The sequence below is a fragment of the Pan paniscus genome, chromosome 2 (genome assembly GCF_029289425.2).
Source record: "Pan paniscus chromosome 2, NHGRI_mPanPan1-v2.0_pri, whole genome shotgun sequence".
NCBI classification, from domain to species: Eukaryota; Metazoa; Chordata; class Mammalia; order Primates; family Hominidae; genus Pan; species Pan paniscus.
The window spans coordinates 123,326,417-123,353,772 of NC_085926.1; the positions used below are offsets into that span (position 1 = coordinate 123,326,417).

The window sequence follows — 27,356 nt, forward strand, 5'->3', positions numbered from 1 at the left end:
GGTATGTCCAAATATCAGAATACTATGCAGCATAAAGTGAAAAGGAATGATTTGCAAAAATGTGGAAGTTTATTTTTTAATATTACTGAATAATATGGTGTGATCTCATTTGTGTAAAAAAATGTGTAAATATAAGCACACATATAAATGCTTGTATATGTATAGAAATTGTCTGGAAGGATATACAATGATTATACTGAATGGGGAAGGGTTGGAAAGCCTTTTTTCGATGTTATAACATTCTCTATTGCCTAAGTGTATACACCTATTATAATAAACGTGGGTAAAGAAGTGAAAAATGTTGAACATGACAATTATCAGAAGATATGGAAAAAACAGGAAAATCCTAAAATATGGCTGCTGAAACTCCAAATAATTTCAATCCACAAGGTGAAAAAGAATTCTCAGGCTGAGCGCAGTGGCTCAGGTCTATAATCCCAGCGCTTTGGGAGGCCAAGGCAGATGGATTGCTTGAGCTCAGGAGTTCAAGACCCGCCTGGGCAACATGGCAAAACCCTATCTCAAGAAAAAACACAAAAGTTAGCCAGGTGTGGTGGCATGTGCCTGTGGTCCCAGCTACTTGAGAGGCCTGAGGTGGGTGGATCACTTGAGCCCCGCAGGTAGAGGGTGCAGTGAGCCAAGATCACACCACTGCACTCCAGCCTGGGCAACAGGGCAAAACCCTATCTCAAAAAAAAAAAAAAAATTCTCAAAAAACAAATTTTAAAATGCACAGAGAAATTTTAGAATTTTTATGATCAGGCTGGGTACAGTGGCTCACACCTGTAATCCTAGCACTTTGGGAGGCTGAGGTAAGAGGACTACTTGAGTTCAGGGGTTGAGGACCAGCCTGGGCAACATAGTCAAGACCCTGTCTCTATTAAAAAATTAAAAATTAAAAATACAACAAACAGAAGAATTTTTATGATCATTAATAACTGACATGAGTATGTGCCACTGACATATATGTAAACTCCTTGAAAACTGTTAGATATCTTCTTTCATGTTGTGTGAAAGATAAAAGCATAGGTTTAATATATGCACCAACATCATTTGCCTTCCTAACATAAAGGAAATGAGGCCTAAAAGAAGATATGCAAGTAATCTTAAGAGAAGATAATTGACTTCATCTTATAAAATTAATAATGTTCTTTTCTATGTACATATGTCCATATCTACATATTATTTATAATATTTATAATAGTGATACCATGTTATTTATATGAATATAAAAAGAAAAGATATTGGCCATAAATGCACACTTATACCCAACAGTTACTGTAAGTATGTGTAGTAACATGGGCATCCATTACAGGTAAAAATTAAAGATTGACTCAAAGAATGCTGAATTACCTCCATTAAATACGTCAGGCAAACGCCCATCCCGCCAGATCACGTGCTTGAATTTCCAAGCTGCTGATTCCTCCTCCCTCTATCCTACAAAAGTACACAAATACAGGTTAACCCCCAAAAGAATCAGGATTAAACATAGTCTTAAAGAAGTCAGGTAAAACTGTTACATTTAAGTGTCCTAAGTCTACCAAAATTCTTTCCATGGTAGATACGTTAGAGTAAATAAAATTAGTAACAACTAACACTTAGTCTGAGTGCAATGAGCCATCAAATGCTAAATGATATCACAACAATGACTCACATACAAATTGGACTTTTTCAAACTTAACTTCCAGTGAAGGATTAAGATTTCTTTGAAGTCAGGACAATAAACTTGACTATCATCTTAAATATCATAACATAGGAAGGAAAGCACAAATGTGTTTCACTAAAATCATATTTTGATACTCTCCAACACTCATATAGCACTATTTCTTGATAAACTCTTACAGTAACATTTCCCTCAGCTGAAAAAATCTAAATATATTAAGGATGCAGTTTTTGAAAACACAAACAGCATTTTAAAAGTTCAAAGCAAAAGGTATTTAATAATGCTAAAATGGTCCATCGATATTTTTTAAACATCATGCTATAACTAACCTTTTAGCAGAGACTAACACAGAAAATTAACATTCCACATTGGTACTGCATTGATGCCGACCACAGATCACTTTATTCATGTAACTGGGATTTTTCCGAGGTATATTAAATGAAAGTAATGAAGACTGAAAGTTGAATTATCAGAAATAAAGAACAAGCCAAATATAATTTTATTCAGAAACAATAGATAAAGCATTTTATGTAACAGTCCTAATACAAGTTTAGGGATCCATAAATACCTTGCACATCAATAAAAGCCATAAATGTAAAAGCAGAATATTTTCTAGAAATTGATAATCTCTAGAAAATAACCAAGTACATCAATTCAAGGCTGTATTTACATATGCTTTATCAAGAACTACAAACAGTACAGTCTTTCTGATAATTTAGAATTTTCCAGTACTTAGCTAGTCAGTAGCTTTGTTATTGAGGTAGTTACAAACAAAAAAAATCTATTTTAAAATACTTGATTTCTACTAAGCTCCTAATTGCCTGCCTCAATGTTTTGCAGCCAAGCATTCAAAAGCATATACATGTCATTCCTCTCAACTATGCAAAGTTATTTTAAGTACATACTCCTATAGCAATAGTACCAAAAGGATAATAAAAGCTATAAAACTATACTACTGTTAGACACTATTAAAAATGGGTAAAGTAAAGCTAAATTATGTTAAATTAAATTAGGTTTAAAGTTGCTTCTCTAGGTAGCCAATTAAACCTAACTTACTATGTAAACAAACTGCTACCTAATTTAAGAGTATATTTTTGTAACAAGTAGCTGAGTCTCAGCAAATCACAGTAGCCAAGCCTCAACCAATTACAGACTGCCACCTGATAAGACCATGTCCATATAAGGCAAATGCCAAGCGGTAACCAATCAAGCTATTTCTGCTTGTCACTTGCTTTTTCTGTGTATAAATACTGCCTGCCTATGTTGCTGGGTGGAGCTCTCCAAACCTCTTCTGGTTCAGAGTGCTGCCTGATTCATGAATAGTTCTTTGCACAGATACACTCTGCTAAATTTAATTTGTCTAAAATTCTTCTTTTAACAACTGTTTCTGCATTACACTGCTTGTTCACTATTCTATTAGAATATTATATATTCTGTACACATATTGCTACATACATTACTATATTCAACTTTTAGAATTGCTAATTACAAGAATAAAATTGAATAGAAAAGGACACTGCAAAGCCTATAGACAGGGAAAAAAATGTCTTCACATTATGCATTTTAACATTGTGAGTCTTTAAAAGTTGATGTGATGTATCTAATCCACAATCAGGATATTATTACACATCTCATCATAAGCTAGTAACATCTATAGACTGGACAAATGTTTTTGAAATCTTAACATTCCGTTGAAAACATTTTCACAAAAAGCATACTCACCTTCTTGCATCACATTTTATTGAAAGCACTAAATTACTGCAGCTACACATCACAGAATATAACTTAGATATGTAAAAAGAAAACAAAAATAAAATAGTGAAGCAAGAAGGAAAAGGAAATGTGCATACACACAAAATAATATAATCTCAAAGTATAAATTTATAAACAGAAATTCTGGAATGTCTTTCCCACACAACCACTCCTCTACCATGGAAACCCACAATTTCCCCCAAGTCACCTGTCACATAGTCTGTCTCTGGAACCGTAATTCATTTAGCATCATCTACTAATTTCATTTCTTCAAGCCTCTATCCCCCTTTCTTCTCTTCCACTCCTCTCAACCAAGAATGGGGAGAAGAGAACCTACTAAGATGGAAACGGAAACCATGCAAATACAAAAAGACAGATAGAAAATTACTTGGACAACCACCCAAGTCAGTTCAGATCTTCCTCTTTCCTTGCCCTACTCCCCCACTTCAGCAGTCAGTGAATATTCCTCCTTAGCAATTCTTTTAACATTTTTCTGGCTAAATAATCTTTGATTATAAACACTTGGGCAGATATAAACAGATTAAGACTAAAAATATACAGATATTCCTTGACTTATGATGAGGTTATGTCCCAATAGGTCACAAGTTTATGCCTATAGCTAAACGCCTATGCCTTTTGCATCATCATAAAGTCAAAATATCCTAAATCAAACCACTGTTAAGTAGGGAACTATTGTATTTTAAGGTAGGAGTTTTATTGTATCTATGCTATCAATCAAGGTAGTATTTGTTTCCTATCAACCAATGACAGCAAATGTTAATAGATACACAATAATATACATAAAGACTTTTCATTTTACATGGTACAAACTTGTATACCTATATAATATTTAAGGAAATTTTCTACTAATACCAATTTGAATAATTATGGCACAGAAATAAAATGCACAAGTATTTTGCAGAAGTCGTTAGCTACCACCCTTCCGCTATTTAGTTTTGATAGACTGGCAATGTTCCAATATACTTACTAGCAGGTGGTCCAATTTATTAATTAAGCCAACATTTTTGTCATTAACTCAGTCAACATTTTTTATCACATGATATATTTTTACAACACATTAAGATTCCTAAGACATAATAAAATACCCTGGTCTCTGTCCAAAGGCATTCATAATTTAGCAAGGATGATAAGCACATACAGAGTAAATGTTTGTGATAATAATGTGATATAATTGAAGCATAAGAAATTTATCATAGAAAAATCAAAGCAGGGAGCAATTAACTCTCCCTTTGCTACCTTTTCAAAAGAAAAGGAAGAAGGTGATCTCTTAATGTTGATTCCACATGTAAGAATATATGCAATATGTAAGCAATGAATATATGCTTTGGACTCTGCTCAGTAGTGTTCCTAGGACACTACAGGTATTAAATCACTTAATCAAAACAACAAACCTATGAGATAGTATTGTTATTATTCACATTTTACAGATGACAAAACTAAAAGGTTATATAATTTCCCAAAGAATACAAAAGTAGTAAGAGGCAGACCTGAACTCCTTATAAGGGTCTACAAGGCCTTACATGCACTCCTGTGCTTATCCCCCACCCATCAACGACCACCTCCACCACCACCCACCCTCATCTTTCAGACCTCATTTTCTAGCCTCTCCCCTTGTTCACTCCACTCCAGCAGCAGTGACCTGACCTCCTTATTGTCGCAGAATCTCCAGCATACAGCAGAATCTACTGCAGTGGCTGTTCCTCTGTCTGGAACACTCTTCCTTGAGAGATCCTCGTAACTAAATCCTTTAGCTACTACAAGTCTAGCTAAAGTCTTGTTAATGAGGTCTCTTCCAGTCACACCATTTGAAATTGCAACATCCCACCACATACACTCAATCCCCCTTTTATTCTGTTATACATTTTGCACAGTACTGCCCACCTCCTAACATATTACACAACCGACTTATTCATGTTTTTTTCTGCCCTAACTATAAGCTCCACAAGAGAAGAAATTTTTGTCTGTTTTATCCACTGACATATCCCAGTGCCTAAAACAGTGCCTTACACATAAGAGACTCAGTATTTTTTTAATTATTAGTAAAGCTGGAATTTCCTCCCAGGAAATCAGGCTCTAGAAGCTTAACCACCATACAACACTCTCTTTCTAATTATGGAATCACAGATAACAAAACAAAGGCATGTAGAAAAGTCACCCAAGGTCACATAAACCTAATAAAATGGCGAAACTTGGTCTCAAAACCAGCCTAAATGGGGTTTGGCAACATTACCTTACCTAGAATTTCCAGAAAAAGACTTGACTGTCTCAACAATAAAGAGATTCAACCTATTGATAAGTCCACTATAAACTTTATCAAACACTGTATCAAATGCACCATGGTAATTCTTAGCAACATAAATAGGTTAGTCCAATCTAACTTAATTTCCATTCTGTGTTTAAAAATAATGCTAGTAACAAATTTCAGAAGTACTCCTTCAGAAAAGCTACAAAAACTGCATGCACGTTGCAACAGATAGGAAGAGCTTCTTTCATATTTTCAAATATTTCACATTTCATGTTTTCAAATATTTCACATTTCATGTAGACAGTTTCTACTGATACAGTATTTTCAAAGTATATCTTTATGTTGTTTGCAGAGTATACTTTTAGCCCACCAAATTATGTTTTAACTGTCATCTTTGCCTAGAAAAGTAAGATTGCTAAAGATGAAGTTTTATGAATTAACGTAGCAAGATCCAGATAAGAGATGTGTTAGAAGAAACTCCCACAAAAATTCTGTCAAGAATATAAATTTCTGAAGCAATAAATAAAACCTTAATGTTACTCCTAAGTATGATCATCCTTTGAAAAGCCATTCATTGATAAAGAACATAGTTCTTGGTTAATTAAGGTAATCTTTCTAGAAAATCATTTTTAAAGTTTCAATGAAACGTGTAATGCTTACACATTTTTAACTGTTTATGCTCCCATGAGCACTACCAAATAAAAAGGCTACCTCTGCCCTTTAAATCAAAAGCCCAAAGCAATGAAAGGATAAATTACAGCACACATGGCATAAGAATCTGAAACTAAAAATGCTTACAGTCCTTTAGCATCTTTTAACTAGAGCACATTTTACACATTATACATTTACACATTAGTCAAGTTATATTTTTAAATTAGTTCTTACTTTTATGATTTAATGAGCCTTTCTGAATGATGTTTTAAAAAGAATAAAAACTTGTTCCAGGCAAGAGATTTCTATGAATTTGGTTTGAATCTCTATAGAGTGACAATGCAAAGAACAGACGTATGTGTTCTTTAAATTTATAGTAACTGCTTTCAAATTTAAAGTTATTAAGATTCCCTCTAAGGAGTTATACTTTATATATTTTGAACTAAATGATATCTGAATGGCCTAATAGTATATTTTTCATAACCATATCTATCCCAAGGATAACCAACCAATAAACTCAAACCAACCACCCCAGAAATCACTTTTTTTTTTTTTTTTTTTTGAGATGTAGTCTTGCTCTGTCACCAGGCTGGAGTGCGGTGGTACGATCTCAGCTCACCACAACCTCCACCTCCCAGGTTCAAGTGATTCCCCTGCCTCAGCCTCCCACATAGCTGGGACTACAGGCGCATGCCTCCATGCTCAGCTAATTTTTTGTATTTTAGTAGAGATGGGGTTTCACCATGTTGGCCAGGATGTTCTCGATCTCCTGACCTCATGATCCACCCGCCGTGGCCTCCCAAAGTGCTGGTATTACCAGTGTGAGCCACTGCACCCAGCCAGAAATCACCCTTCTTAAGCCATTTTCCATTTCTACTCTCACAAAAAAAAAAAAAAAAAAAAATCAAGCCAAAAATCTTTAAAACTTTGCAATTAGTGTGGTTACTGCACTTAGCTGAAAAAGAAAATCCTACAAAGGAGCACTCAGATATATAGAAGCTGGCTGAGCAAAATGAGTAAAATAAAGCCATCAAGTGAAAATTTTCACCTACCCTTGACCTTTTCAAATCAACTAACAAATACACATTTGTCAAACAAGAAACCAACTGTCCATCTATGTTAGAAAAAGTGATGCTACAAAAGCATTGTTATAAACAATGCTACAAAAATAAGCATTTTATAAACTTTAAACTACTAAAGAGATAGAACTTTTAAATCTAAATCACCTGCTTCCAGAAGAAACATTCCAAAACTAACCTATCACAGTGAGGCTGCTGCACTAACAAGCAACTATGTAATCCTTCCCCAGATAATGTAAATGAGTTTTTAAGGTTAGTAAGCCACCAAACTTAAGGAAAAGCTGTTTAATTCTTACATAAGTTTTTACTGAATAAACATTAATTTTGTAAATAATCATGATACACTTTGTACTATGATGATCAAGATCACCCAGGCAAACTCTGAAACAATCTTCTCAAAGATGAAACCACCATATTCTGATAAAGTACTTTAGAGTTTACAAAGCGCTTTCACATGCGACATTTCATTCCCCACCCCCTAAACACTCACACACAACTACCTGAGCAAGTATTATTGTTTGTCTCAGTTCTTTAGATGATGAAACAGGTTCAAGAGGTTAAGTAACGAAGATTACACACCATCTTAGTGGCAAGACAAGGACTTCAACTAAGGCCAGGCACAGCAGTTCATGCCTATAATCCCAACACTTTGGGAGGCCAAGGTGAGAGGATCACTTGAGCCCAGGAGTTTGAGACCAGCCTGGAGAACATAGTGAGACCCCAGCTCTACAAAAAAAAAATTTTTTTTTAGTTAGTCAGGCATGGTGGTGCATGCCACCCAGACACTAGGAAGGCTGAGGTGGGAGGATTACTTGAGCCAAGGAGTTTGAGGCTGCAGTGAGCTAGGATTGCACCACTGCACTCCAGCCTGAGCAACAGAGTGAGACCCTGTCTCCAAATCAAAAACAAAAGCCATCAACCAGATCCTCCACCTCCTAATAAATGTCTACTCTAACATAACACCACAGGTAAGGTCATTTTCAAATTAAGATATATTTAACGTTACTCTTAGCAATATTCTAGGAGTCAGAAAAAAAAGTAAACATCTTCAAAGTTCAATGTAACACCAATAGACATAAATTTTGAAATGAAGATGCTATTTACAATGATAGGTACATATGTACACAATCAGAAAACTCATCATTTTTATTACATAAAGTTACTGTAATAATGAAGGGAACCCTAGAAAAGAATATAGAAATGCCCACTTAAAAATTAAAGTTTAACACTTCATTTAACTTTGATTTTTAAAGTGTCAATTCTTTGTGATCAAAAACATGTTAAAATACTATTACAAGTAATTAGCCAGGCATGGTGGTACACGCCTGTAATCCCAGCTACTTGGAAGGCTGAGGCATGAGAATCGTTTTAGCCTGGGGGGCAAAGGTCACAGTGAGCCGACATTGTGCCACTGCACTCCAGACTGAGTGACAGAGTGAGACCCTGTCTCAAAAAAAAAAAAAAAAAAAACTATCACAAGTCAAAAATAACAAGAAGGAATGGAATTACTAGTTTTAATATGAAATATAATTAAATATGGTCATTTAAAAACTTGTAAGTGGGCCACAAAAAGCCATACTCCATTTCCAGTCCATCTTTTGATATTTTTCACCTTATTCAATGCCAGAACCAATCGGATCTACTCTGTCTAGAATACATGCCCAGAATTACACTAGGCACTGAACACAATGTAGAGGTGTGCCTAAACATAAAAGAAATCATACAGTCACTGAGCAAAGGGAATCATTTTTAATCTGATTAGGAAAACTGAGATTTGCCATAAGAATCAATTAGAGAATACTAAGAAGTAGCTGCAAAGGAGCCCAGTGATTCCGTTGTTGTTGTTGTTAGTGATGCAGTCTCACTACATTTCCCCAGGCTGATCTCAAACTCCTGACCCTCAAGTGATCCTCCCACCTCAGCCTCCCAAGTTGCTGAGATTACAGGTGTGAGCCGCCATCCCCAGCCAGAAACACTAGCTTCTATTAATGTATGGTGAACATGTTCTTATTTTGGGCCAATTTATTCTCCATTGGAAAACTAGGCAATGTAAAAGCACGACAATTTATCTTACCTTTTCCAATCTATTAACTAGAATAAATCAGTTGCATAATACAAGATTTTCAGTCTTTTTTTGAAAAATGTTTAAGAGTGCTAAAATGCAGTAACGTATTACGGGAATAGTTGAAACATCTTAAGTACAATCTATTAAACACATCTTTGAAGAAAATGCTCAGAATTCAAAAACTCACTTTAATTAACTAAATAACAAAATTCTGTTTATGTGTAGACACACAGTAAAACAGTATGCATCTATTCCCTAGCAACCTCTTGAGCTGGATATGACTGACCTCACAAAAACCTTCTGAGTGTCAGATAGTGTGGTTTATAAGTGAAGCACACATTTTATATAATGCTTAGAAGTAAACAAGGCTGTACATTTTTAAATAACTAAAATAATATAATTGGATTGTTGGTAATACAAAGGATAAATGCTTGAGGAGATGGATGCCCCATAACCATATTATGCCTGTATCAAAATATCTCATGTACCCCATAAACATATACACCTACTATGTACCTACAAAAATTAAAAATTAAAAATAAATTTTAAGTTCACAAAGCACATAATTATATACCATTATTTTCAGACGAGATCTGGTGCGTTCAGGGTGGTATGGCCGTAGACAATATATACCATTATTTTCAATGCTGAAATAACTGCCTGGATTGAGATGATACAGGGACTTCAACTTCCAGTTCAGATAAAATAGCCTAGATCTGTTCTCCTACTGCCCCTACTCACGAAGCACAACTGTAAACCACTGAAATAACAAGCAAAGGAAAATCCAAAAGTGGTAAAAAGGCAGTAAACCAATTTGGGACCCAAGGAACGGAGAAACAAAAGAGCAGCAGAGTGTTTCATGTCCTCACACCCAATAGAAGAAGACAATCCAGACCTGGCATTTCCCAACCACCAATCTAGCAACAGAAAGCAGCTCAGATAGTCACATTCCTCCGCCAAAACAAATGGCAACAACTCTCTGATGTTGTCCTGAAAACATCAGGAGAAGGAGATCAACTGGAAGCCCAAATGACAATAAAGACCACAGGAAGCACTCTTCTTCCCTATTTGGCCTGAGGCTGTTTTCCACCTAGAGATAGAGAGGCAAGTAGGCGAAATTCAGGGACCTAGCCATAGCAAGTGGCTCAGGTTGGGCCAAGAACCTCTTCACTTGCCCAAAGTTACCAGGACAGGCGAGAAAAGAAGAGACCAGTAGGTGGGTCCCACCATAATCCTCTCCCATCTGTAGACAATCAGAAACCCAGCATGGGGAAACCCCTTCCAGTGGGAGCTCCAGTAGGATCAAACAAACCAAGTAGACTGCAAAGTCTCTAAAAATTAAACTGCCACTAGAACCACAGCCCACTCCTAAAATAAAAATTTAAATAGGGCCCAGAGCCTCCTAAGGTAACAGATAAAATGTCCATGATGTAACAAAAAACACCTAAGAAAATCATACCATAAATGAGAAAAGAAAATCAACCAAAGCCAAAGTAGAGGTAAATCAGATGTTGGAATTTGACAAGAATTTTTAAGCAAAAGTTTCAACAATATATTAACAAATTCTACTGCAACAAGTGAAAAAAAAACAGCCATAATAAAAATGTTTCCACAATTATACATTATCCAGAAATAAGTGAAAAAATGGAAAATCTCAGCAAAGAAACAGAAGTTATTAAAAAAAGAAGCATAGTCTTCAGATACCTACTACAGAAAAATTTGAAAAAAAAAAAAAAAAAGCAAAGCCAGCTGCAGTAGCTCACACCTGTAATTTCAGCACTTTGGGAAGATGAAGCAGGAGGATCACTTCTGCTCAGGAGGGTAAGATCAGCGTGGGCAACACAGTGAGACCCCATCTGTACAAAAAAAATTTACAAATTAACTGGGCATGGTGGCACACACCTGTAGTCCCAGCTACTTGCCAGGCTAAGGTAAGAAGATTGCTTGAGCCTGGGAGGTCAGAGCAGTAGTGAGCTGTGATCACACCACTGCACTCCTGCCTAGAAAAAAAAGTAAATAAAATAAATAAGCAAATAAATAAAAACTAAAAAGAAAAAAATTAAGACAACTAAAAAGTACAATAAATTTTTAAGGTGGGCTCAATAAAAACACAGAGATGGGCTAGGCATGGTGGCTCGTGCCTGTAATCCCAGCACTGTGGAAGGCCAAGGCAGGTGGATTACGTGAGCTTAGGAGTTCAAGACCAGCCTGGGCAACATGGCGAAACACCATCTCTACAAAAAATATAAAAATTAGCCAGACATGGTGGCTTTACACCTGTAGTCCCAGCTACTCAGGACGCTAAGGTAGGGGAATGACTTGAGCCTGGGAGGTGGTGGCTGCAGTGAGCCAAGATCGTGCCACTAACTCCAGCCTGGGTGACAGAGCCACACTCTGTTTCGGGGGGGGGAAAATGGAAATCATGGGGAAGAGAATCATTGAACTTGAGGACAGAAAAGTAGAATTCACCCAATCTGAACAAGAGAAGAAAATAAATTGAAAAAAGTAGTAGCTTTAGGGAACTACAGGGCAATAAAAAAAAAAAATCCAACATTCACACCATCAAAGTTTCATAAAGAAGGAAGAAAGGGAGTGGGGCTCAAACACTACTTGAAGAAATGATAACTGAAACGTACTCAAATTTAGGAACACTAACTTGCAGATCCAAATAGCTAAGCAAATACAAAGAGGATAAGCCTAACGAAATTCATTCTAACATCATAATTAAACATTCAAAAACTAAAGACAAAAAAAAAACCTTGAAAGCAGCCAGAGAGAAACAACACATTACCCATAAGGGAACACCAATTCAAATGACACCAGATTTCTCATCTCAAACCACAGAGGCCAAAAATAAAAGTGGCACAGTATTTTTCAAATATTGGAAAAAATGCAACTGCCAACTGGGAATTCTATATCCAGTGAAACTGCCCTTCAGAAATAATAAGGAAATAAAAGTACATTCTCAAATGAAGTTAAAAAAAAAAAAAGTCTCTAGCACACCTATCCATAAAAGACTGGCTGAAGAAAATTTGCTGAACATAAAGAAAATGATTTTTTTAAAAAGGAATGTTGAAATATCAAAGAAGAAACAACAGAAAGAACAGAAATATAGGTATAAACAAGACTTTTTCTTGGTTAGTTTTATAAATCATATTACATGATGGAAACAAAAGTTATAACACCATCTGATACTCAAGACAATTATATTTAAAATTGGAGAAGGTGAAAGGTAAAATAAAAGTGAGGTTTCCACACTTCTGCTGAAGTATAAAAGTTGATACTAGTAGACTAAGTCATGTATGCATATAATAACCAAAGCAGCCACTACAAAGCTGAGATAGACTCAAAACAACATTATAAATAAGTCAAGATGGAATCCTAAATAAAGGTTCTAGTAATCTGCAAGAAGACAGGAAACAAACATTCACGCACTACCAGAAAAATTCTTAATTTATATTAAACCAGAAATGTAACGATTTCTGTAGAAGATTCATCCTGGCTATGCTAACTTCACAGCAGACTAACACTACATGACTCACATTTTAAACACGATGGAAAAGTAGATCCATGCTTTTACGTGTTTTTTTTAGTATGCAATCTTTTCCTACCACTGACGTGTCAAGGCTCACCTTGGAGTACATTTAATAAAAATGCAAAGTACACATAGAGATTTACAATTTTAAAGACAAAAAAAAAGGTCCTATTATGTGGTCCCAATGAGAGGTGAAGCCAGCTGGACTTCCTGGGGACTAGGGACTTGGAGAACTTTTCTGTCTTACAAGAGGATTGTAAAATGCACCAACCAGTGCTCTGTAGCTAGCAAGAGGATTGTAAAATGCACCAATCAGCGCTCTGTAAAAACTCACCAATGAGCACTCTGTAGCTAGCAAGAGGATTGTAAAATGCACCAATCAGCGCTCTGTAAAACACACCAATCAGCGCTCTGCAAAATGCACTAATCAGCGCTCTGTAAAACGCACCAATCAGCAGAATCCTAAAAGCAGCCAATTGCAGGGAGGATTGAAAAAAGGGCATTCTGATAGCACAGAAACAGAACATGGGCAGGGACAAATAAGGGAATAAAAGCTAGCCACGCCAGCCAGCAGCAGCAATCCGCTCGGGTCCCCTTCCACACTGTGGAAGCTTTGTCCTTTCTTCACAATAAACCTTGCTACTGCTCACTCTTTGGGTCCGTGCCATCTTTAAGAGCTGTAACACTCACTGAACGCGAAGGTCCATGGCTTCATTCTTGAAGTTAGAGAGACCACGAACCCACCGACAGGAACCAACTCCGGACACACCAACAATAAACTGAGAAGTCTATGACAAATGGGGACTCTGTTGAGCTGTCTATAAATACTTTAGATTTGGTACAATTATACTGAAAGTTGAGTTCATTTGAAATGTTCAAAAAAAAATGTTCCTGTTAATCTTCAAATGGTGCTTGTTATAGTTTAACAGTTCTGTTAAATGCACGCATTAAATTACTTGAGTTACCCAAGTGCAGCAGCTGCTCCTAACCCTGTATGGTTAAGGACTTTAACTGGCCATCTTCCTCAAATTCTATTCCTTCCTGACCATTCTCAACAATTCTCTTTGTAGTGATTTTTCTGCCATTAGCCATTTTAGAAGAACCTGATATCAATTTGGAAGTGCCCATCCCACTACCACCAAATGACACGGAAGAGAATGAAGTGAAGCCCCCATGACCTAGTGACCTGAATGAAACAAATCTTGTATCAAAAGAAGAAAATCCACTTCCAAAAGATGGAAATCCACTGAATGTGGAAAAAATGACTCTGTCCCTTGGCCTCCTCAGGGACCCCATTCCAAAAAAAAGTCCTCAAAAGGGTCTTCAAAGAAGTCAAATAAAAATGGGTCCCTTCCACCAAAAAAATTCCCTGAAGACATCATCTGGGTTACAAAATGTGAAGCCAAACTCAAATGGACTGTCAAAATGACTTCCACCTCCTCCTCCACCATTTAATCCTTCTTTGCCACCATTTAATGCTGTCATAGATGTACCATCTTTTAGCATCTTACAGCACCTCACATGCCTCAGCCACTTGTTTTGATTTTCTCTCTGCTTCTTCTTTATTCTCAGGTATCTGGGTGCCACTTCAGTGCCAGTTTCCATTATGCTTTTTTAATATCCTTGGGTGAGGTATGTCTCTGCACACCTAGAACTTCATAGTAATCCATCATGTTTTAGCAGATAGTTGGAAGAGGACTGAGGATGCAGGTGGCAGGCGATGGGACACAGGGGAAGTGGGGCAATGGCCTGGATGCTCTGGGCTCTGGATCTCCTCTCAGCTAGCCTGAGTAGATTTTTTTTTTAATGGCCCAATTATATGTTGCTTGCAAGAAATTTAAATTCAGCAACATAACAAGTTAAAAGCACAAGAATGGAAAGACATGACAATAAATTTTTTAAAGCAGAGTGGCTACATTAATAACACAATCAACCAACATGGTCTTCTTGACATATGTAGAGAATATTCCACTCAATAACAGCAGAATACACATTTTTTTCAAGTACCCATGGAACATTCACCAAGGCCATAAAACAAACCTCAAAAAACTTAAAAGAACTGAAATGGTAACAGTGTATTTTCTAACCAGTAACTAGAAATCAGTAACAGAAAGACAACAGGAAAATCTCTAAATAGAGCAATAAACAACACACTTTTAAAAAGTCCATGGATGAAAACAGAAGTCTCAAAATTTTTAAATATACATAAAAATAAATGAAAATAAAAACATAACACACATCAAAATACATGGGATGCAGCTAACAACAATCAGACGCACTAAACGCTTACATTAGAAATGAGGAAAGATGTCGAACCAGTAATTGAATTACCAAAAGAAACTAAAAAAGAGCAAAATGAAGCCAAAGCAAGAAGGAAGGAATTATTAAAAGAAATAAAAGAGGAAAATAGAGAAAATCAATTAAGCAAAAAATTTGTAAGCCTCTATCAAAACCAACAACAACAACAACAACAACAAAAGACAAACAGAAGACACAAAACATCAGGTATGAAACAGGACATCAGTACAGATCCTATAGCAGTTTTAAAAGAATATAAGGGAATACTACAAACAATTTTATGCTCTTAAATTTGACACCAACTTCACAAAACCACATTAGCAAAACACAACCAAGATGAAACAGAGAATATAAATAACCCCATAGCCATTAAATAAAACTGACTTCTTAATTTAAAAGCCCCCCCCCAACTGCTGCCAAAAAACAAAAAACAAAAAAAACCCTGCAGGCTCAGATGGCTTCACTGGTGAATTCTACCAAACATTTAATGAAGAATTAATACCAACTGTTCACAAACTCTTCCCAAAACTTGGGGAGAATATTCTTCAACTCATTTTATGAGATCAGCATTACTGTTACCAACACAAGACAAAGACATCACAAGAAAAGAAAATGACAAGCCTATAACTCTTACAAATGTAGCTGCAAAAATCCTCAACAAAATACTAACCAAATCTACCAACACATAGAAAGGATTATGCATGACCATGTAGGATTTATCTCAGAAATGCAAGGTTGGCTTAAGATTTGAAAATCAATATAATACACCACATCAATAGAACAAAGTCCAAAAACTTTTATTTTTGGCAGATCATCTTAGATGAAGAAAAACATTTGATGAAATACAACACCATTTACACAATAAAAACACCCAACTAGGAAAGGGAACTTCCTCAACCTGATAAAGGCCATCTATGAAAAATCAAAGCTAATATCATATTCAAAAGTAAAATAATAAGTGCTTCCCCCTAAGATCAGAAAGAAGACAAGGATGTCTACTCTTGCTACTACTTCTATTCAACACTACAGTAGAGGTTCTAGCAAGGTAAATGATATGATTTGGTTCTGTACCCCACCCAAATTTGATCTCAAATTGTAATCCCCACATATCAAGACAGGGACCTGTAATCCCCACATGTCAAGGGAGGAAGATGATTGGATCACACGAGCAGTTCCCCCATGCTATTCTCATGATAGTGAATGAGTTCTCAAAAGATGTGATGGTTTTATAAGCAACTGGCATTTCCACTACTTGCATTTCTCTCTTCAGCCAACATGTGAAGAAGGTCCTTATTTCCCCTTCATCTTCTGCCATATTTGTAAGTTTCTTCAGGCCTCCCCAGCCAATTAAACCTCTTTATAAATTACCCAGTCTTGGGTATTTCTTTATAGCAGTGTGAGAATGAACTAATCCCCAAAACTTACTGTAAATTTTGCTTAATTTACAGTAAATTAAGCAAAAAACTGAATTAAATGCCATTAATATTGGGAAAAAAAACTGTCTCTATTTCCAAATGACATGATCATATATATAGAAAACCCTATGGAATCCACTAAAGCTACTAGAATAAACAAGTTCACCAAGGATGCAAAATTTACAAAAATCAATTATATTTCTGTACACAAGCAATGAACAATTCAAAAATAAAATTAAGAAAATCATAAGCACTTATAATAGCAGGAAAAAATAAAGTACTTGGTAATAAATTTAACAAAACAGGTACAAGACATGTACACTGAAAACTACAAAACATCCCTGAAAGAAATTAACAAAGACCTAAACAAACATCTAATGTTCATGGATTGAAAAATTTCATATTGTTAAGAGGAAAATACTTCACCAAATCACCTACTGATTCAGTGCAACTCATATCAAAACCCCAGAACCTTTCTTTGCAGCAATGGACAAACTAATGCTAAAATTCATATGGAATTGCAAAGGACCAAGAAAATCCAAAACAATCTTGAAAGAAAAGAACAAAGTTAAAGGATGCATACATTCTGATTTTAAAACTAACAAAGCTACAGTAATCAAGACACTGTGGTACTGGCATGAAGATAAACATATAGATCAAGGAATAGAATTTGGAGTCCAGACTTAAATAACTAAATTTATGGTCAATCTTTTTTGTTAAATTTTATGTATTTTTTTTTTTTTTTTTTTTTTCTGAGACAGGGTCCCACTCTGTCACCCAGGCTGGAGTGCAGTGGCACGATCTCAGCTCACTGCAAACTCCACCTCCTGGGTTCAAGTGATTCTCCTGACTCAGCCTCCTAATTTTATGTATTCTTTTTATAGAGGTGGGGTCTCATTATGTTGCCCAGGCTGGACTCGAACTCCTGGGCTCAAAGATCCTCCTATCTCAGCCTCCCAAACAGCTGAGACTACAGGAGTGTGCCCATTGCACCAGGCTAAGTGAACCAATTTTTTGACACCAAGACAATTCAGTAGAGAAAGAAGTCTTTTCAACAAACCAGTGCTAGAACCAAGGAATATCTACATGCAAAAGAATGAAACTGGATACCTTCATCATTCCATATACAAATATTAACTCTAAATGGATTAAAGACCTGGCTCAGTGGCTCATGCCTGTTATCCCAGCAAACGCAGGTGGATCATTTGAGCCCAGGAGCTTGAGACCAGCCTGGGCAACATGGCAAAACGTCATTTCTACCAAAAAAAAAATACAAAAATTAGCTGGGCGTGGTGGCATGTGCCATAGTCCCAGCTACTCGGGAGGCTGTAGCTGGAGGATTGCTTGAGCCTGGGAGATCAAGGCTGCAGTGAGCCTTGATCGTGCCACTGCACTCCAGCCTGGGTGACAGAGCAAGACCTTGTTTCCAAGAAAAAAAAAAAATTAGTTAAATGAATTAAAGACCTATAAGTAACAGCTGAAGCTTCAAAAGTGTCAGAAGAAAAGTCTAGTGTGGTGGCGCATACCTATAGTCCCAGCTACTCAGGAGGCTGAGACAGGAGGATCACTCGGGCCCGAGACGCCAAGGTTGCAGTGAGCTGTGATAGCACCACTGCACTCCAGCCCAGGAAAAAAAGCAAGACCCTGTCTCAAAAAAAAAAAAAAAAAAAAAAAAAAGCTATACAACAGCAACAGCATCAAAAACAATACTTAAACTTAACTAAGGAGGCAAAGACTTGTATGCACTGAAAACTACAAAACACTGATGAAAGAAATTGACGACACAAATAAATGGAAACACATCCCATGTTCATGGATTAGAAGACTTAATGTTAAAATGTCCATACTACTCACAGCGATGTACAGATTCAATACGATCTCAATGAAAATCCCAATGGCATTTTTTACAGGAATACAAAAACAATCCTAAAACCCAAACAGAACCACAAAAGCCCCCGAATGTAGCCAAAACAATCTTGAAAAAGAACAACAAAGCTAAAGGCCTCACACTTCCTGATTTCAAAACACATTAAAACAGTATGGTACTGGCATAAAAACAAAACATACAGACCAATGGAACAGAACAGAAAGCCCAGAAATAAACCCAGGCATACAGAGGCAACTGATCTTCAAGAAAGGTGCCAAGAATCCACAACAGGAAAAGAACAGTCTCTTCAATAAATGGTACTGGGAAATCTGGGCAGCTATATGAAAAAGAATTGAAGTTTGACCCTCATTTTACACCATACATAAAAGTCAACTCAAAATAGATTAGAAACTTTAATAAGGCCTGAAACTGTAAAACTCCTAGAAGAAAACATGGGAGAAAAGCTTCATGGCACAGCCATGATTTCTAGGATTTGACACCAAAAGCACGGGCAACAAGCGTAAAAACAGACAAGTGAGATTACATCAAGCTAAAAAGCTTCGCAGAGCAAACAGATCAATCAACAGAGCAACCAGGCAACTTATGAAATGGGAAAAAATATTTGCAACTACACATCTGCTAAGGGGCTAAAATCCACAATATACAAGGAACTCCTACAACTCAATAGCAAAAAATAACAAATAGCCTGCTTTTCAAATGGGCAAAGGACCTGAAAAAATATTTATTCAAAGACAACATACACAAGGCCAACAGGTATATAAGCAGATGCTCACCATCAGTAATCATCAGGAATATGCAAATCAAAACCACAATGAGATACCATCTCACACCAGTAAGAATGGCTATTATTAAAAATCATAAACTAACAGATGTTGGTGAGGCTGTGAAGAGAAGGGAACACTTAAATATTGCTGGTGGAAATGTAAATTAGTTCAGCCACTGTGGAAAACAACTTCAAGATTTCTCAAAAAACTTAAAACAGGCCAGATGTGGTGGTTTACACCTGTAATCCCAGCACTTCAGGAGGCTGAGGCAGGAGGATCACTTGAGTCCAGGAGTTTGAGGTTGCAGTGAGCTATGATCTCACCACTGCACTACAGCTCAGATGACAGAGCCAGACCCTGTCTCAAAAAACAAACAGACTTAAAACAGAGCTACTATTTGACCCCACAATCCCATTACTGGATGTATATCCAAAAGAAAGAAATCATTATACCAAAAAGATACATGAACTTGTATGAACAACCATTATCCAAAAATAACAATAACAAGTATTGGCAAGGATGGAGAAATTGTAAACCCTGTGTACTGTTCATAGGAATGCAAAATGGTGCATAATTTTTTTTTTAAGTTCAGAGGTTCCTCACAAAACTAAAAATAGAACTACTGTATGTTCCAGAAATCCCACTTGTGCATATTTATCCAAAAGAATTGATAATGGGTTTTGGGTTTTTTTGTTTTGTTTTTTGAGACAGAGTCTCATTCTGTCACCCAGACTACAGTGCAGTGGTGCAATCTCGGCTTACTGCAATCTCCCGTCTCCTGGGTTCAAGTGATTCTCCCAACTCAGCCTCCCAAGTAGCTGAGACTACAGGCATGTGTCACCAGGCCCATCTAATTTTTTTTTGTATTTTTATTAGAGACAGGGTTTCACCATGTTGGCCAGGTGGGTCTCAAACTCCTGACCTCAAATGACCCACCTGCCTTGGCCTCGGCCTCCCCAAGTGCTGGGATAACAGGCGTGAGCCACCACCATGGATTTTTGAGGAAATATTTGCACTCATGTTAACTACAGCAGTAGTCCCCAACCTTTTTAGCACCAGGGACTGGTTTCATGGAAGACAATTTTTCAATGGGTCAAGGATGGTTTCAGGATGAAACTGTTCCACCTTAGATCATCAGGCATTAGATTCTCAAAAGGAGCATGTAAAACAGATTCCTCACCTGTGCTGTTAAAAATAGGCTTCACGCTCCTAAGAGAATGTAAGAGAATCTAATGCCACTGCTGATTTGACAGTAGGCAGAGCTCAGGCAGTAATGCTCACTCACCTGCCACTCACTTCCTGCTGTGCAGCCCAATCTGTAACAGGCCTCTGACTGGCAGCAGTCCATATATATACACACACACACAATGGAACATTATTCATCCTTAAAGAAGGAAATTCTATAACGTTGACAACATGGATGAACCTTAAGAACATTATAAGTGAAACAAGCCAGTCACAGGAGGCCAAATACTGTATGATTCCACTTTTATGAGGGATTTAAGATAAAGTAGTCAATCTCATAGGAGCAGAAAGTAAAACAATGGTTGCCAGGGGATGAGGGGAGGTAGAAATGAGGAGTTGAGGCTGGGTGTGGTGGCCCACACCTGTAATCCCGGCACTCTGAGTGACCAAGATGGGAGGATCGCTTGAAGCCAAGAGGTCGAGACTACAGTGAGCTGTGATTGCACCACTGCACTCCAGCCTGGGCAACAGAATGAGACCCAGTCTCTACAAAAATAATTTAAAAATTTAAAATTAGCCAGGTGTGGTGGCAGGTGCCTGTAGTCCTAGCTACTCAGAAGGCTGAGGCGAGAAGCTTGTTTAAGCCCAGAAGGTTGAGACTGCAATCTGTTACCGTGCCACCACACTCCGGCCTGGGCCACAGAGTGAGACCTTGTTTCTCAAAAAAAAAAAAAAAAAAGCGCAGTTGCTATTCAATGGGTATTGTTTAAGCTATCCAAAATGAAAACGTTCTAGAGATCTGCTGTACAACATTGTGCTTATAATTAACAATACTGTATTGCACACTTAGAAATTTGTTAAAAGGATAGGTCTCATATTATGTATTTTTTATTACAATAAGAAAATTTTAACTGTTATGCTTCAAAAGACACTATCAAGAAAGTGAAAACAACCCACAGAATTGGAGAAGATATATGCAAATCATTTACCTGATAAGTCTAACATCCAGAACATATAAAGAACTCTTAAAACCCAACAATAAAAAGACAACCCAACTAAAAAACAGGCAAAAGATCAGAAGACATTTCTCCAAAAAATACATACAAATGGCCAATAAGCAGATGAAATGATGCTCCACAGCATTAGCCAACAGAGACATGCTAATCAAACCATGAAATATTGCTTCACACCCACCAGCATAGCTATAATCAAAAAGACAGTATGAAGTGTTATCAAGGATATGGGGAAACTGGAACCCTCATATACTGCTGATAGAAATGTAAAATGGTAAAGCTGCTTTGAAACATAGTCTGGAAGTTACTCAAATGGTTAAACAGAGGTACCACATGACTCAGCAATTTTTCACTCTTACATACACATACACAAAAGAAATGAAAACAAATGTTCACATAAAAACTTGCACATGGACGTTCACAGCAGCATTATTCACAATGGCCAAAAAAAAAAACAAAGTGGAAACAACCCAACAACTGATGAATGAATACAAAAAAAAGTGGTAAACCCATATAATAGATTACTATTCAGCAATAAAAAGGAATGAACTGCTGACACATGCTACATCATGTAACATTACACTAAGTAAAAGAAGCCAGACAAAAAAGATCATCTACTTTATGATTCAATTCATATGAAATGTCCAGAACAGGCAAAGTCCTAGAGACTGAAAGTAGACTAGTAGTTGCCAGGGACGGGGAGGAAGAGGGAATGGAAATTGACTGCTAATGGGTAGTTTCTTTTTAGGGTGATGAAACTGTTCTAAAATTGATTATGCTGATGGCTGTATGCCTCTGTACGCTGAAAACAACTGAACTGTATAGCTTAAGTGGGTGAATTGTATGGTATATAAGTTATACCTCAATAACACTGTTTAAGGAAAACTATATGATGGCTGGAATTTGCTTCAAAATAACATGGAAGATCTAAGTAAACGGAGAAATATCCTGTGGTCATGGACTGAAGGACCTCTATATTAAAAAAAAAAAAAGATCTTCTCGAATTCAACTATAGGTTTATTCAATTCCTATCAAACTCCCAGCAAGATTTTTTTTGTAGATACAGATGTGATTATTCTAAAATTTATATGGAAAGGCAACAAAACCAGAAGAGCTAAAACAATCTTGACAGAGAAGAATGAAGTGAGAGGAGGCACTCTACTCGATAAGACTCACTATAAAGCTATAATAATCAAGACAGCGTGGTACTGGAGGGAAGGCAGACACACTTATCAATGGAAGAGAATACAGAACCCCAAAACAGACCAATACAAATATGTTCAACTGATTTTTGAGCAGTTTGGAAGTTTTTTAAATAACTAAACCTGTACTTGCCATACAACCCAGCAATCCCACTCTTGGGCATTTATCTCAAAGAAAGGAAAACTTTTGTTTACAAAAAACGCTGTACACAAATGTCCATAACCTCTTTATTCATAATAACAAAATACTGCAACATACTAAAAGTTCTTTAACAAGTGAATGGCTAAACAAAGTATGTATACAAAGTATACATACATAAACAAACTATGTCATTCTGGAAAGAACAAAACTATAGATAGTAAACAGTTTGCCAGGGTACAAGGAGGAGTGTTGGAATGGGGTGGGAATATAAAGGGATAGCAAGAGGAGTTTCCTTTGTGATGATGCAATAGTTCTGGATCTTGGTCTTGGTGGTAGTTACATGAATTTATATATGGGATAAAATTGCTAGAACTGTGAACACACAAAAATAAGTGCAGGTTTAAAAAGCAGTGAAAATGATATAAATTCTGTAGTGTGGTTAACAGTAATATACCAATGTCAATTTCCTAGTTTTGATGTCTTACTAGAACTTTATTAAGATGTCTGGGTGAAGGGTACACAGGACTATGTACTAATTTTGCCACTTCCTGTGAGTCTATAATTTTTTCAAAATAAAGGTTTTTTCCTTTTTTTATATAGTAGGGACAGAGTTTCGCCATGTTTCCTAGGCTGTTCTTGAACTCCTGAGTTCAACAGATTCACCTGCCTTGGTCTCCCATAGTGTAGGGATTACAGGCATGAGCCACTGTGCACAGCCCAGAATAAAGTTAAAAAAAAAAAAATTAACATGTGAGGCCAGGTTCAGTGGTTCATGCTTGTAATCCCAGCACTTTGGGAGGCCAAAGCGGGAAGATCACGTGAGCCTAGGAGTTTGAGACCAGCCTGGGCAACATAGCAAGACCCCATCTCTATATAGAAACTAAAAAAAGAGAGAGGAGAGAGGGGTAAAGTGGAGGTACAGATGACATAAGCTTAGCCATTAATTGCTATATGAGAGTTCATAATATTCTATTTTTCATCATTTATGTTTTTCCATCATAAAAGGTTAATAAAAATATAAGAAAGCCATATACCAAAATATTAAAAGCAGTTTCTCTTGATTCCATTTTTCTTTATGCTAATATGCATTTTAAGTTTTTTCTATTAAATAAATTTCTTACATAAAATTTAAATATTAAATTTCAAAATTTTTTTAAATTTCAATGTCATATATAAATTTTTAAGGAAATCTTTGCTCATATTGTCTTTTTGGAGATGTTCACTGCTCCTGGGGCCACACAAATCATACTCAGACATTCAGAGCCTGGAAAACTCAGTTCACTTTTTTTGTTTTGTTTTTAGGAAAAAAAATTAAATATAAAAGAACCCCATTGAGGGAACACTTATTCTATTTTATGGAATTGTTGCCCAATTCTTTAAAAAATTAATTTAAAAAAGAACCCCATTGATACTGCTTAAGCAATCTGAAAATATTTCATGTAAATATCCAATTTGTATTTCCCCAATTACATTTCACCTGAAGGTTCCAGTTATCTTTTTCTAAAATTAACTAGGGGGTCTTGCTATAACAGGTTTACAATCAGCACAATAATTCACCACTTTAGTGATCCTCACACAACAGAACAAATGTGTTAAGTTCAAGATACCCTAAGATGTTTCAGTAATTCTGGTTGAGTTTGCATTCAAAATTTTGCCTAAGCTATCATAACTAACTTTAATTGTTTTGTTTTAAAAATTGTATGTGGTCTTTTTAAATTTTTCAGACATTTTCTTAAAAAGCAACCACTGAAAAGTTTACAGTGGTAACAACACCATGCTGAAGAATTCAAAAATATGTGTGAATCTGAAAAAGTAACTAATTCACTGAAAGACAATATTTCTCACAATGCGATTATTTAACATTGTAATTTGATTAAATTTATCTGTATCAAGCAAAAGTGATGCCACACCCTTTCCCTCAGCAATGATTTAAACTAAGAAGTAGAGGTAATAAGAGACCTGAGCTCTGCATTATCTGTCCAACCTTGGGTAAGTCACCATCTCTCCATAACTCAATGTCTTCATCTACATACTGAAGGAGTTACACTTGTTAATCTTCCAGCTCCACAATCCTGTGTTCTAATGTTCTAATATATACTTCATAACCTTTGACCCATGATCATTCTAATGACAACATTGGAAAAAGATTTATAATATACATGATATAGAGATATCAATTAGATTACAAATAACTTTCATAGGTTTAAATCATTTGGGAGAATGTTATTCTCAGTACATCAGATCAGGGTTTTGTCAACATCAGCACTACTGACATTTTGCAGTGGATAATTTCTTTGTCATGGGGACTGTCATATGCATTGTAGGAGGTTTATCTACCCACTAGATGCCAGTGGAACCCCCTCGGCGTGCTGACCAAAAATGTCTCCAGACGTTTGACAAAATCACCTCTGGTTTGAGAACTATTGCATTCGATTTAAAATGTCCAGGGTTTCCAGACAAGGGAAAAAGAAGAAGACTGTTTTTGTTTTGTGATATAGGAGGAATGGCATAAGAAAAGACAGGAATGTTTTCCAGCAAAACAAAAGGTCGGGCTGGGCACAGTGGCTCACATGTGTAATCCTAGCACTTTGGGAGGCCGAGGCAGGAGGATAGCTTGAGGCCAGGTGTTTGAGACCAGCCTGCTCAACACAGTGAGACCCCAGTCTCTATTTAAAAAAAAAAAAATTGCAACTCACATACTAGAAAAAGGTACCCTCTTGTATGAGGCCTAATGAAAACATTAATTAAATATTGTTGTGTGTGGCTAATGTAGTAACAATGAGAATAAAAGTATATAAGCTATGGGGAAATCCATAGGTATTCCATCCATGCCTTGTAAAGAATCCTCAATAAAGAGGTCCAAACGTTTTCAACAGAGATTAATGACATTAACTTAATTCCTCTTCTCCCTAGCATTTCAAGGAGGCTAAAAGTGCTCAAGTTACTTACTCCCTATTCTAACCACTGAGAACACTCGCATGAAAAACATATCTTCCCCCCGTTAAAAACCATAAGCATCTGCCTGTTGTAATCAAATGTAAATGTGGTACAAATCCCACTAGAAGTACCACTGGGTAATATCCTCAAGTCCTCTGTTTTTAAAGAAAGGCCAAAGAAATCCAGTGTGGAGAAATTACTTTTAAATGTTTTAACAGAAAAGTAAACGTTCACACGTTCACTTTTTGGCTTAGCCATATTTTCCACCAAACAGACAAACACCCAGTTTCCTTAGTCTATTCTGGGATTGGTCACCAGACTGGGCATAAGAGACCCAGAGTCTATTCCAGCTCCAAAACAGACTGGTAATCTCAAGCAAATTATTTACTCAGGTTAAGGTTCTATACCTGTATCATGCTAACAATACTGAAAATCTGCCCAGAAACAAGCACAGAGAAACCCAGGACTTCCTCCTGCACCCAAAGGACAACTGCAAATATATTTTTAGATTTATTAAATCTAAATATCTGAACAGGATTTTATTTATAGCAACATTTCAACATACTTGAAATTTCCAAACTGAGTGGTGCCTTTACCACTGCCCTCTATAAAATTAAGAAACGCTCTTGTTTAATCACACCATGCCTAATTTTGCAAAATTCTTCATGCAAACTCAACAAATCACAATTATTATATAAAACAAAAAGCTGTTTTAAATGCAAGCTGTTGGAAAGAACTTCAACTTTTGCATTTCCAACTCTAGCTTTCATTCTACTGCACAAGTAGTTCTTTCCTGGCATCGTAAAAGGTGTTTCACAAAGTCTGGAGAGCAAAAGTTTGCCCCACAGCCCAATTCTGGAAAGGTCTTAGGATTGTTCTTACCACTAGACAGGCAGGGTTTTTAAATATAAGGATACAGGTGTACATTTTTTGCTCTTAATACCCAGTAAAAAGCTGTCTAGTAAAGCAAGTTACCTGCTGACCTTTTCACAGACATGAAACTGTAAACACAATGCAGTTCAACAGAAGATTTGTAAAAGAGGAATAAGAAGAAAAACGGGTGTCCATCATCAGCCTTCGGCGGCCCCCCCGCTGTCTGGCGGACACTTGTTAGTGGCTGCGGAGAAGCCACTCACAAAGTTTCCCATCCCGCTGAGGGAAGGGGTCCTGACTGCGCCAGCGGGGCAGGCCCAGAAGGCGCGGTATCTGGGAGGTCCGGCCGCCGCAGACGACTCCGCCGAGGCCCCAAGTGCGCCAGCTTCTCCGCGCCCCTCCGCCTCCTCCGCCTCCTCCGCCTCCGCCTCCTCCTCCTCCTCCTCCTCCTCCTCCTCCTCCTCCTCCTCCTCCTCCTCCTCCTCCCTGCAGAGGGGCGCACGCGCACAGACGCACGCACGCACGCACTTACACACAAAAGGAAGTCATGGAAGGTGCTGGTCCCTGCATACAGGCACACTCGTGCGGGACACACACACACACCCCCCCAAAAAGAGGCGTGCGGGGT

General features: G+C 37.0%; 1 protein-coding gene and 1 pseudogene across 8 annotated transcripts in view; both read right to left on the bottom strand.

The window, feature by feature from the left end:
- The window catches only part of ZNF148 (zinc finger protein 148), a 149,732-nt gene that overhangs the window by 104,255 nt on the left and 18,121 nt on the right, over positions 1–27,356 (bottom strand). For 5 of the 8 annotated variants that reach the window (XM_008950534.6, XM_055110370.3, XM_055110371.3 and 2 more), the window contains exon 2: positions 1,354–1,437. The gene's annotated coding sequence lies outside the window, so the exon portion shown is untranslated. The remainder of the gene's footprint in view (positions 1–1,353; positions 1,438–27,356) is intronic. The other 3 variants (XM_008950536.7, XM_055110372.2, XM_055110373.3) reach the window with 1 other exon arrangement.
- LOC134729903 (dnaJ homolog subfamily B member 6-like) lies at positions 1,438–27,175 on the bottom strand (annotated as a pseudogene).